The sequence below is a fragment of the Callorhinus ursinus genome, unplaced genomic scaffold, assembly GCF_003265705.2.
Source record: "Callorhinus ursinus isolate GAN/ISIS: 27379988/994484 unplaced genomic scaffold, GSC_fseal_2.0 scaffold32, whole genome shotgun sequence".
Classification (NCBI taxonomy): domain Eukaryota; kingdom Metazoa; phylum Chordata; class Mammalia; order Carnivora; family Otariidae; genus Callorhinus; species Callorhinus ursinus.
This window is the reverse complement of record NW_027397094.1, coordinates 13,078,076-13,089,473: the sequence shown is the minus strand read 5'-3', so window position 1 is coordinate 13,089,473 and position 11,398 is coordinate 13,078,076. Positions and strand designations below refer to the sequence as shown.

Here is an 11,398-nt window from a genome sequence, read left to right as displayed (position 1 = left end):
ACTCCCGCTTAAGACATCTCCCTCATTTTCTGAGGCTTCCTCTGTGCTGGAGAAGTAGGTGGGGAGGGATGAGCAAATCCGGAGCATAGAGAGGGTGGGGAGAGGCTCACATTTTCCGGAGCCAAACAGGGCTCACAACAAGGAGGCTCTTCTGCCAGCAGGGCCCCCCGGCCAGGCCTGTCTCTGAGTGAGGACTCCTGAAAACCAACAGAGAACATGTTCCTCCAGGTCCACCTCCAAAGATCGTTTTGGGGGGAATACACGGAGGTCCCCTTATGCTCACAAAGCCCCCAAAATGATCTTGCACACAGTGCAGAGCACTAGAAAGGGGCGATCACTTCCGCAGGGGCCTCCTCGGCCTTCGAGGCAGGGAGGCCATGGGGGTGGCAGATCCGGGACGGTTCCCAGAGCCGTCCCTTCCCAGCTGGGTGAGATTGGGGAGGGTCCTGCCCCTGGCTGAGCTTCAGCTTCCTAATCTGTTCAGCAAGCATGACTCTGTGCACTTCCCCAGGTAGCTGTGAGGGTTAAATGAACCACGCTGTTGGGAAGCAGGAGTCTTCAGAGCTACTTGGAATGGCAGAATAGCAGGGCAGAAGGCGCACCCATCTCCAGGTCAGGACGGAGGGGGGAGGAGTCTTGGCATACAGGAAGGCCCTTTACTTTTGGGCCACACCATGTCCCTCCACCCCACTCACTCAGTCTACACCAAGAGGGGCACAGGACAGGTGGGCGCCAGATGAAAGGAGGATTTTATCGCTGATATTGTTTAAAATTACTGGTGCATGGCAATTAGAAATTTAAGAAGACGTAAACTCTCTAGAGACAGTGCACCCCTCATGGCCACACCCAAGGCAGATCCACCCCTGCATCCCTCATCTTCTGGGTGACCCCCCCCTTTCATTCTTGTTGTTCCTATCACAGAAGGTGACCTGCACCCTTGCTCACTTCTCTGTAACGGGAGCAGTCGGGAGAGAGGCTTGTTAGAACTCAAAAAAAAGGGCGCTGTCCTCCCTAGAAGTTATGCTTGGGCCCTTTGGGCAAGCAAAGAAATAACTCATCTCCAGAGACCATCACAGATGTATGAGAGGGGTCCTGGGTACCTCCTTTTTCTCGTTGGGTTTTTTTTTTTTCCTTGTTTGCAGATCATGGCATTTAATGAAGAAGTGCTGACCACACAAAGGAGAGGAAGCCTTCACCCCTGACCACTCCCAGGACCCGCGTCCCTATCACCCGTGAGGTAAGAACATTCTTTTACTCTAATCCTTCAAGGGTAGCTCCATCCATGCCTGTGGCAACGAGCAGGAGAGGCACAGAGGATGAAATCACATTTTGTACCTTGGACAGGTGACTTCCTAGAGAAACTTCTGGAATGCAAAACCAGAAGTTTTATTCCACACAGTCAGAATGACTTAAGTGGTATGTAATCCCAACAGCTTGTCTGTGAAGTATATACTACATGCCACTCCCCCATCTGGCCACACGTGTCCTTATTGAATCCTTGTAACCACCTTGAGGGAAATCACTTTTTATCCCCATTTTACAGATAAGGAAATTGAGGGCAAAGAAGTAAAGGGTTTGCCCAGGTGGCACAGGGACTCAGAGTGTCAAGACATTAACCTGCCTGAAGCGAAGGTCAGCCTTTATTCGGTCCCACAGATGCTCCAGGGGCTCAATGGGGCCATGGGCTACCCCGTTGATAATGCCTCTCAGCTAAGGATGTCAAAAACACCTCATCAAGAGAGAATGATTCCCCCACCCACCCCACCCCCTGCCTTGAAAACTAGGAAACCGAGCCTTCTAAAGCAAATGAATTTTCAAACCTGGGGTTAATGATAAAGCTGGAAGAATGCAAAGCCTCACTGTTTCCTCTCCTCTTTTATCAACATGTGACTTGGATTTTCTAGAACTAGATCCTTAGTGGTAACTTATTAAAGGGTAAATCAAAGTTTGCTTTAAGAAAAAAGTAAATACACCCAATTTTCCATACGATGCCGGACCCCGAGTCCACTTCCTGGTTCCACTGTTGACTCAGGTTGTAATCACAGAAAAGTAGCTGCACACTCAGGCCCCGGGGCGAGAACCCTGGCATCCATCCGTGTGCCCCCTGCGGGACTGGGACCTGGGGATGCTGTCTCCAGTGGACTGTGCCTGCTTCGGAGAGGAAACCCAGAAGAAAGGTGAAGACACGGGCCGCGACGCTCCATGGGCAGGTAGCAGCAGCTGCTTGTCCTTGCGTCTCTCGGGGCAAGGAAAGGGGTCGCTGATCTGTCCCATTACCACTAAAAACCCTGCTGCTCTTTGGCTCTGAACTCACCTGTAATTATTGGGAGTGAGGTGGGAAGGGCTGCTCTTTTGGACCCAGATGGCAGGGAGGAGAGGAACAAAGTTGACAAGAGTAAACTTTAATCACACAGGGAGCATTTTCAAGGAACAAATAAAAATAGCCAGAAGTGGGTCAGCGCTGACACTGAGGTTAGTGACCGGAAATTGGGGCAGAGTCCTGGGTAGAGGAATAAAAGTTTTATTTTGTGAATACAAACTTACGCTCTCTTTCCGATCTGATTGCCTATTTTCCCTTTTTTGGTTTCTCCTCTCCATCTTTTGGACACACAAAAAGTACACACACGTGCGCAGAGCGAAAAAGAACAGTGTGGTGTTGAATCCTTGCTCCATCTTCGCAGTCCCAAAACTCTCTCCTTTTTCCTGAGGCTGAAGCAAAACAATGCTTTTAGAGAACTCCCTGGAGAGGCAGGGGGGATGGAGAAATGTAATATACACTCTACCTGTCTTCCAGGTTTCTGTGATGTCAGCGCATGTTGGTTAAAGGGAAAAAGGCAACAAAACAGAAGAAAAGCCCTGAGTGATGGGCCTGTTCCTGAGCAGGCCCGCCCCATGCCAGCATCCTCCTTGTCACTGTCCCCCGTGGCTCTGTGTCGTCCCATGTGCCATACACACAGTAGGCACACACGTGTGCCCTTAGACACACATGCACATGATACACATGCACACGCACACGCATGTCCAGTGCTCATGCACACACACCGTACACATTTATATACACACAGCATTCACGCACACACACCATCGATATGCATAACACAGAAAGGGGCTCTTGTTTGCCCGGCAACCTTAACATTCGGGCAGTAATTCGCTCCCTCACTTGGCACGATTACATTTCCTTGTGGCCTCGGAGGCATGACTGGGGCCGACTTATTGGGCTTACCACAAAGAGAGAGAGCAGTAAAGTCTGACATGCAAACACCCCGGGCAGATCATCAGGGCCAAGACAAGGGAATCAGGAAGATGGGTTCGTTTGGTGAGACTTGGCATGTGACACTGATAATTTACTAGAACACTAAAATACACACTTCTTCCTTATGTTATCGTCTTTGAATTCACTGAAAAATAAAAGGAACCTGTGGGCTGGGCCAAATAGCATAGATAACACGTGTGTGTGTGTGTGTGTGCATACACAAATGTACATAGACACTTGCATACATATATACACGTTAAGACGTGTAACAAAGAATACAGCCATAAGGATTCTGGAAGGAATTGGGTGTGGAAGTAGCTTCCACCTGTTTGCCCTCTGTCTCCCCAGGACAGGGAGCAGGACTAACAGCGTCTTCAGCCCACCAGGCTGTCCCACCCGAATCCGCTCCAGGGCAGACAGGAGAACCCGCCTCTGCAGTGTAGTTTGAATGCAGAATGTTTGCAAGGCCTAGGACAGCCCACACATCTGGCCGATGGAACTTTCTGCGCTGCGGTCAGTTAGCCGTGTCACACCGAAACGGCATCTGTTTTCATGTTTCAGAACAGGAGCATGAATCTGGGGAGCCTTTACCCAATCGAGCCTCCCACTTGGCCGGGAGAGGGTTCGGTTTCCGGAAGGACCCAGCATTTACCTGGGCTTTAAGCTCCCAGGAGGCCGAGGAGGACACAGAGAAGTTCCAGAGGGTTTTTCAAAAATCATCCGGCTTTTAAAGATCTGCCTGTTAGGAATCCAGCCTCAAAATCAGACTAATCACAGACTCACTGAAACATGTGCAAGAATGGATGATTTTTTTTTTTTTTTTTTTTTTTTTTTAGCTTGGGGTTTTCGGGGTGGGATTTTTGAGGAGTGGGAGGGAAGCTACTCAGTCAAGATAAACTCCTTCAGAGCATGGGCAAAATTCCCTTTTCAATTACCAGTTTAAAAAAAAAAAATGACAAAGTCACACAAGAGAGGAAATGAAAAGGGAAATTTTTAGACTTCTCATCCGTCCAGAAAGCCCCGGGCCTGTTTCAGAAGCCGGTCAGGGTAACTGTCGGGCCTGCGGTCACCGCGCTGCAATCCCAGGAGGCCTTGCGTCACCAGCCATTATATCAATAAGGAAGTACAATCACCTAACCACAAGCCAGCTTCTTTTCCGAGCCCACATGTTGCTTTAGAGGGTTTTTAAATAAGAGACTTTCCTGTTTTTGAAACCTGTGAATCCACAGGTCTTACAGGTTACTCAAATTACCTTATTGCTTGTAGCAACCCCTGGCATGAATTTCCAAACTGCTTACTCGAGCCTTCCCCTCCCCTCACTACAGACATCCATTTACTCGCCGAATCCTTATTTACAGTATCGTGTTGCCAACTGCTGACACAGAAGAAAAACATACCAGTTATACATTAAGCTTTACGGTTTAGAGCATCTGTTGCCAGGCCCTGTCCAAACGGTATTTATTCACCGGCCAGAAGGCAGGATAACCACACCGAAGAAAACCCAACAGAAGCGGCTCTGCAGCCAGATCAGCGTTCCTTAATATGGCCGTGCTATTTTTCATGCAAACACGGACAGGCGCAAGCAAATGTAGTGTACGAGATCATCACGATCCATGGGGAAGCGATTATATGTATCATAGGATGTGCAGCAACTCTATTGGAAAATTTGTAACACAAGCAGAAGGCATCCCAAACCACCTAATGAGGTTCCTGGAAAATAAATGTAAAAAGGCGTGGGTAGAGGACTCTATGGGACCGTCCAATTTAAAACTCCGTGGTGTGCGAGTCAGCCTTGTTTTTCTCTTGAGCAAATAAAAAGGTTCAGATTAAAGAGTGCACTAGAGAACTGATGAACTGAAGCCACAAACAAACCTCTCTCTTTCCTGCTCCACACAGCAGCTCGAGAGAGATGTGCCAAACCCAACAACTGCATTTGATAGCCATCTCCTGGTTTAACTTTGACCCTGGCCAGGGGCCACTTGGCGTTGCTCAAGCAATGCCTGCAGAATTCATCCTGAGCTCCCTTGCTAGAAGCGTCCACCCTCACGGTGCAGACCTGAAGTTAGCAGAGGTGGAGCAAGTTCTGTTTTCAGGAACTGCCCAATCAGGGCCAGGATGAACAATCGGTGAACTTTACTCTGCAGCTACAACCAGTGACCTCTAAGCTGACTTCACAGAATCCACATGGCAACCATGAATCTAGCAGACACTTATCTAACCTCACACTTTTCGGTCTTTTGGGGTTAGAATCAACACTTAGCTCATCAAAAAACCACGCATCTCCCCGAAAAGAACCTGCTCTCTGTTTGTGCACGCTGGTATGTTGTTTATCTTATTTTGTTTTTCTGCATTCCAATCCATCTGCTAGCACTGAAATGTTGAGATAGTCACTGTAAGGCCATGACGCTGTGATTTTTACGCTTGAGGGAAGGTTCTTTCCAAATATTAAAGATTCTCTCTTATGACATGGTAAGTGAGAATCAGGTGACACCAAAAAGTGTCAGAAGTAACTCTCAAAGACGGTGACTGGCCTGTGGCATAGCACAGTGCATTCATGGGGGGGGGGGGGGAAATACGATAAAATACAAGAATTCCAGAGAATTCCAGACTTCCCACACAGGCTGGGTAGATACTTTTAATTTTAATCTTCTCTGGCAAATAATCTACAATGTTCGTATGGAAAGAATCCTCTTCTTCGAAAATGTTTTAAAATAGTAAGTTTTCTTTCCTCCTTCGGAAAAACCATTACTACAAAATGAATAATTTTTTTAGAGGCGGGGAGGAGCAGAGGCAGAGGGAGAGGGAGAGAGAGAATCTTAAGCAGGCTTCACGCCCAGCGAGGAACCTGACACGGGGCTCGATCTCACAACCCTGAGATCATGACCTGAGCAGAAAGAAACCAAGAGTCAGACACTTAACCGACTGAGCCACCCAGGTGCCCCCAAAACTAACACAAACTTTGAAGAGTTTTCTGATCTCTTTGGACTGTGGATATTTAGGACCCTTGGACCCAAACACTCCCGCCTGACGTCGGCTGAGCCTGCTGGACAGTTGCCCAACCACCCTCTCATTTTGGCTGTGCAGACCACAGCTCTGTGCATTCTCTCCAGGGGAGAAGCATTGCCCAATGAAGCAATGTTGCCTCTCCCCTTTTGCACCATCACTGACACCCCAACCCCGGCCCCATACTGCCAGGCCTGCTTCCAGAACTGCATGTCCCCTGCGATCCTGTGCCTTCCAGCTCAGATGCCAACAAGGGCACTAGGTAATAGGTACTTTTGACAAAGGGCCCTGCAGCAAGTCTTCCCATCATTTACAGAAGTTCTCTGTTTGGGGCCATTACCAACACCGTCCACTCAGCCCAACAAAGCACAGAGGAAAAGAACACATACAGGGCAAATATGAGATGTCACCTTATATTTGTGTCTATTAAAAGATCCTCATATTATCAAGTGCTCGCTCAATTTCTTTATTTTAAATAACAAAATACCCTGAAAGGATATTCCATCAGTGTTATTCTGGGATGATCACGGAGGCTGCCTGGAAGAATGATTTGGTTTCTTTTTTTGTTTTTTTTTTAAAGATTTTATTTATTTATTTGACAAGAGAGAGACACAGTGAGAGAGGGAACACAAGCAGGGGGAGTGGGAGAGGGAGAAGCAGGCCTCCCGCCGAGCAGGGAGCCCGATGTGGGGCTCGATCCCAGGACCCCGGCACCATGACCTGAGCCGAAGGCAGATGCTTAACGACTGAGCCACCCAGGTGCCCCTCATTTTTGTTTTTTAATAAAAAATATTTCAGGGGCACCTGGGTGCCTCAGTCGGTTAAGCGTCTGCCTTCGGCTCAGGTCATGATCCCAGGGTCCTGGGATCGAGCCCCACGTTGGGCTCTCTGCTCGGCGGGAGGCCTGCTTCTCCCTCTCCCTCTGCCTGCTGCTCTGCCTACTTGTGATCTCTCTCTCTGTCAAATAAATAAATAAAATCTTAAAAAATAAAAATATATATATTTCAAAGTTTTTCTAGTTATTCCTGCAAGTATTAGATATTGTCAGCAAGTCTTTTAAAGCTCATTGGAAAAAAAAAAAGAAGTTTAATTACGAAAATTTTCAAACATATCCAAAGAGCATATAGTAAAATGAAGTTCCCTATGCCCTTCACCTGGATTAATAACAACCTAGATTTTTCCAAATTTGGTCCACTTGTTCCTTTTTTGTCTTTTGCCTTTTTCTCTTTGCTGAACTTTTTTTTTTTAAGATTTTATTTGTCAGTATTCTCTACACCCAATGTGGGGCTCGAACCTACAACCCCGAGATCAAGAGTCTCATGGTCCACCTACTGAGCCAGCCAGGTGCCCCTCTTTGCTGAACTATCTTAAAGAAAATCCCAGATCTTGTGTCATTTCACCCTTTCATACGTTAGTATGCATTGTTAAAATGCATGAACATTTCCTTATGTAGCCCCAACCTCATTAAAATCACATTTAAAAGCAGTACAAGGAGAAGTTAGCTTTATGGAGATCACAAATAGTGCATGGATATTGAGTTTGAGCTAACATTTCCAGTGACAACAACACACAGACTCAGAAAGTACTACATCCCAAAGATACTCGAGCGGCATCAGGATGGTGTGTTCTGGAAGACTGAGTCAGATCTCTCAGAAAGGGGCTCCAGGGATGACAAAAATAGGTGATGATGAAGAGTCTGAATAATAAGTAAAAAAAAAAAAAGACAACATTTCTAAATAAGTATGTGTGTATAATTTTTATATGCATGTAATTAACTCAGATTTTATAACTAGAAACGTGACTACTTCCCTTGCATCATTAAAAGTGTATACATTCAAGCTGACCAAGAAAAACACACAGACACGCACAAGACTTCTGTAACCTGCTCATTGGGAAATGGGGCATGGTCTCATATTTGGAGTTGGAAATACGGGATCTTCAACCCATTGCCTACCAGTCCCTGTCGTCAAGCCTACCCTTCTTATCAAGAGCATTTCTTGAGTATCTACTAGATTCCAAGCACTCTGTCAAGCCCTGAGTACATATACCCCTTATGTGTATACCAGCCCTCTGAGAGAAGACCTACTGTCCCCTCAAATTTGCCGGGGAAAATCTGAGCCTTCAAGAAAGTGAGTTATTGTCCCAAGGAGATAAAGACGGAATGTACGTCCCACTTATTCTGATCCACACTGCTGACTCTGCAAGCACTTTTCTCTCTCCCTTTCCCCAAGGAGTCACCGTGGATCCACCCTGAAGCTGTGGAAACATCGAGGTTTCTATTATACACTGGAGTGAAGAAGAACCAGGAAGCTGGGAGGAAGGTTGAGTGCCTGCATGATTCACAGCATAGCCATGCCTTCATTTTGTGATCACTGACTCGTTTCTGGCTACAACAGTCTGTAGATGATAAACAGTAGATGACACAACGCAATGGTGTAAATCCACTAAGACAACAAAACGAGCCGAAGCGTTTGCAGACCGGGTTGGCTGCCTGGGGGCAGCTGGATGGACTCGAGCCTCAATGGTACTCTCATTGCTCATCTCCCTTGACAGGACATCTTCCTATTCAGAGTTCCTAACCCCCTGTGTTAGTTCTTCTCTGCCACCTCTTCTGGTATTAACTTCCAGGTAAGATGAGGAAAAGAAACGCCAGGGAGGCAGCCCTCCTCAGGCACATGGTCAGGCACACACAGGTGTGTGCTGGACCTACAAGCCAAACAAAGACTCAGAGCTCCTTGTTTAGCGTCATCCCCGAACTGTGGGGTGATCCCCGGCCACTCATTCAGCCTTCTTCACTGCAGTTTCTTCATCATTAAAATGCAGTATTTGAGGACCAAGCCTGAAATAGCCAAATAATATTATCCAATTAAGGTGAAAAGCACCATATAAATGCTACGGAGGCTAGGACTTAAATAGTCACATATGGTTTCATGAAAAGCACTCTAGTGCATCCACTAGCAGTAAAAACATGCAGGAGTGAAATGATCTGGCTGGAAATGAACTGCAAATTGATAAACATTTAGTTGCTAATGCCGTGTTTATTATTTTTTACTAGGATAAAAATTAACTGTGCGGCCTTGGCCAGAAAACAGATTGAACTCTACCATCTGGGTAGTGGAATCAGTATCTCTCTAGCCTCCGGTTACGCACAGGTTACCGCTGCCAGCTCCGATTTTATTTGTAAATAGGCCCCGGCTGTCCAGACAGCAGAACAAGGGGAGGCTTCTGGGAAGTACGATCAAACCGGGCCATCGCACTAAAACGATGACTCTCTTAAGGGAGGCAGTAGGGCCGCCCCCCATCATGCTCGGTGTCCTTCATTTCCCAAGAAAGAGGTTGCCACACCTGCGATGGAAGGGCAGTCAGCGTGGGCTGGAAGGGCGGCGGGTGGGCAGAGCAGGGGCCACGCGGGGCTGGGGGAGCGCGCGCGCAGGGGGCGGGGCGGGGCGGGGGGGGGGGCGAGCCAGAGCAGGCTCCGAGGACCCCGCCGGGCCACGTGACAGAGCCAGCCGCGCCCCCGCTGCAGATGGCCGTGCTCTCGCCCCCGAGGCACTTTTCCATCAGCTTGCAAGCAGCTGGATCAATTTCCTCTCGCTGCAGCGCCCTACACAAGCACGGGCTGAATTATTACTCATGGAAATCCCCTCTGTTTCGGGGAATCAGGTAGCTTTCAAACTCCCAACAATTAATGGTCTTTTTGGTCCAGAGAGAATAGCAAAAAAACAAAACAAAATAACAGACTGCAGGCTACAGGTTTCAAAACAGGCTGTTCGGTTTCTAGTAAATTAGAGGGAGTGGGTGGTTGAGGTACCGAGTAATGTTATCCTGTACAGTGTGGTCTTCTTTGACGTCAGCAAAATGTTTCTCTCCCCCCTTTCCTCCCCATTCCCTCTTTCCTTTCCTCGTCCGCACCCTGCTCTTCTTCCTCCCGCCTTCCCTCTTTATGTCAGGGAGACAGATGACATAGGGTAGCTCTGGAAAATTGCTCGTGGTTGTGCGAGATAGCTCACAGGCTCAGATAATTCCCACATTTTCAAAAAATGAAGGCTATGGGGGAGGGGGCTCTTCAGCCACCGTCTAGAAGAGCAACCAGAAATACATGTGACTCAGCGAAGGAAGAGAGAAAGCGCCTGCTGGAAAGCAAACAGTAACCACCACTGGCTCGACATTCCACAGCCCTTCATCTTGCCCGATTAGCAGTTCTGTCTGAGGGAGCATTCTTCCTGTGGCAAAGAACACATTTTTGTCTCCAGCCAGGCTGAAATAGAATCCCGGAGAGCATGTGCCCTGCTCCCCTGCTACTGGTTATGGGGAACCCAGGCTGGGCTGCTGTGCACCTTCTCCTGGCTCCCCCCAGACCCCTGCCAACGGAGTTGCTCTTTCTCTACTCATTAAAGACAGCAACGGCTGCCCTCATGTCAACACAGAACTATCTAGAACAAAGGCTCCAGGGCTAAGTAAGCATCTGTAGCCTGACCCTGCAATATCTTTGTTTCCCCTTTAAACGGTTTTTGTCCTCCCCATTGTTTCAACAAAGGCAGCGTGGCCACAGCATGGCAGGGTCCTGTGGGCGGCCACACAGGGAGTGCTGGGTGGAGTGGGCAAATCTCCCTGTGGCTCTTCGTTGCCATATAGCCTCAGCAAGATGACTTGGTTTCCAGAATGACCTGCCACTGTCATTTTGCCCAGGCATCTCTTTGAAAGGAGAAATCTGTCCCAGACCTCACATGATGGAAAGTGGTTCCAAGTAGTGTAGGGTAGGGAGCAGGCCCCGAGGTACATATGGGCCTGATTTTCTCCCTCGGGCACGTGGTGGCTCCTCCCTCCTCTCTTCTCTGTTCTGGACAGCAAGGGCCTCAGAGGGCCTTCGAACAGTCTAAGCCAGAGCCTCCAAATGCTCTCCACAGGCATGAAGTTCCCATGAAAAACACACTGGTAATGCAAAAATGTGCATACAAGAAAAGCAAGTGAGATCACATGAATCTATGCAGTAATTAGACCTGGAACCTGAAAAAGGAGTACTGTGTTAGTATGTGGGGGGTGTGGGGGGGTGGTATATGGGAGTGCCCTAAGCAGATAACAGCGCTTTAGCAAGAGCCCAGGCTAGATCTTTAGCAAGAGCCCAGGCTAGATCTTTAGCAT

General features: G+C 48.1%; 1 long non-coding RNA gene across 1 annotated transcript; it reads left to right on the top strand.

Annotated features, from left to right (window-relative positions):
• Positions 1–5,376: 5,376 nt before the first annotated feature.
• Positions 5,377–9,286, top strand: LOC141370322 (uncharacterized). The gene is made up of 2 exons (XR_012374248.1): positions 5,377–5,571; positions 8,488–9,286. It is a non-coding gene; the product is annotated as an uncharacterized lncRNA (long non-coding RNA).
• Positions 9,287–11,398: the final 2,112 nt, after the last annotated feature.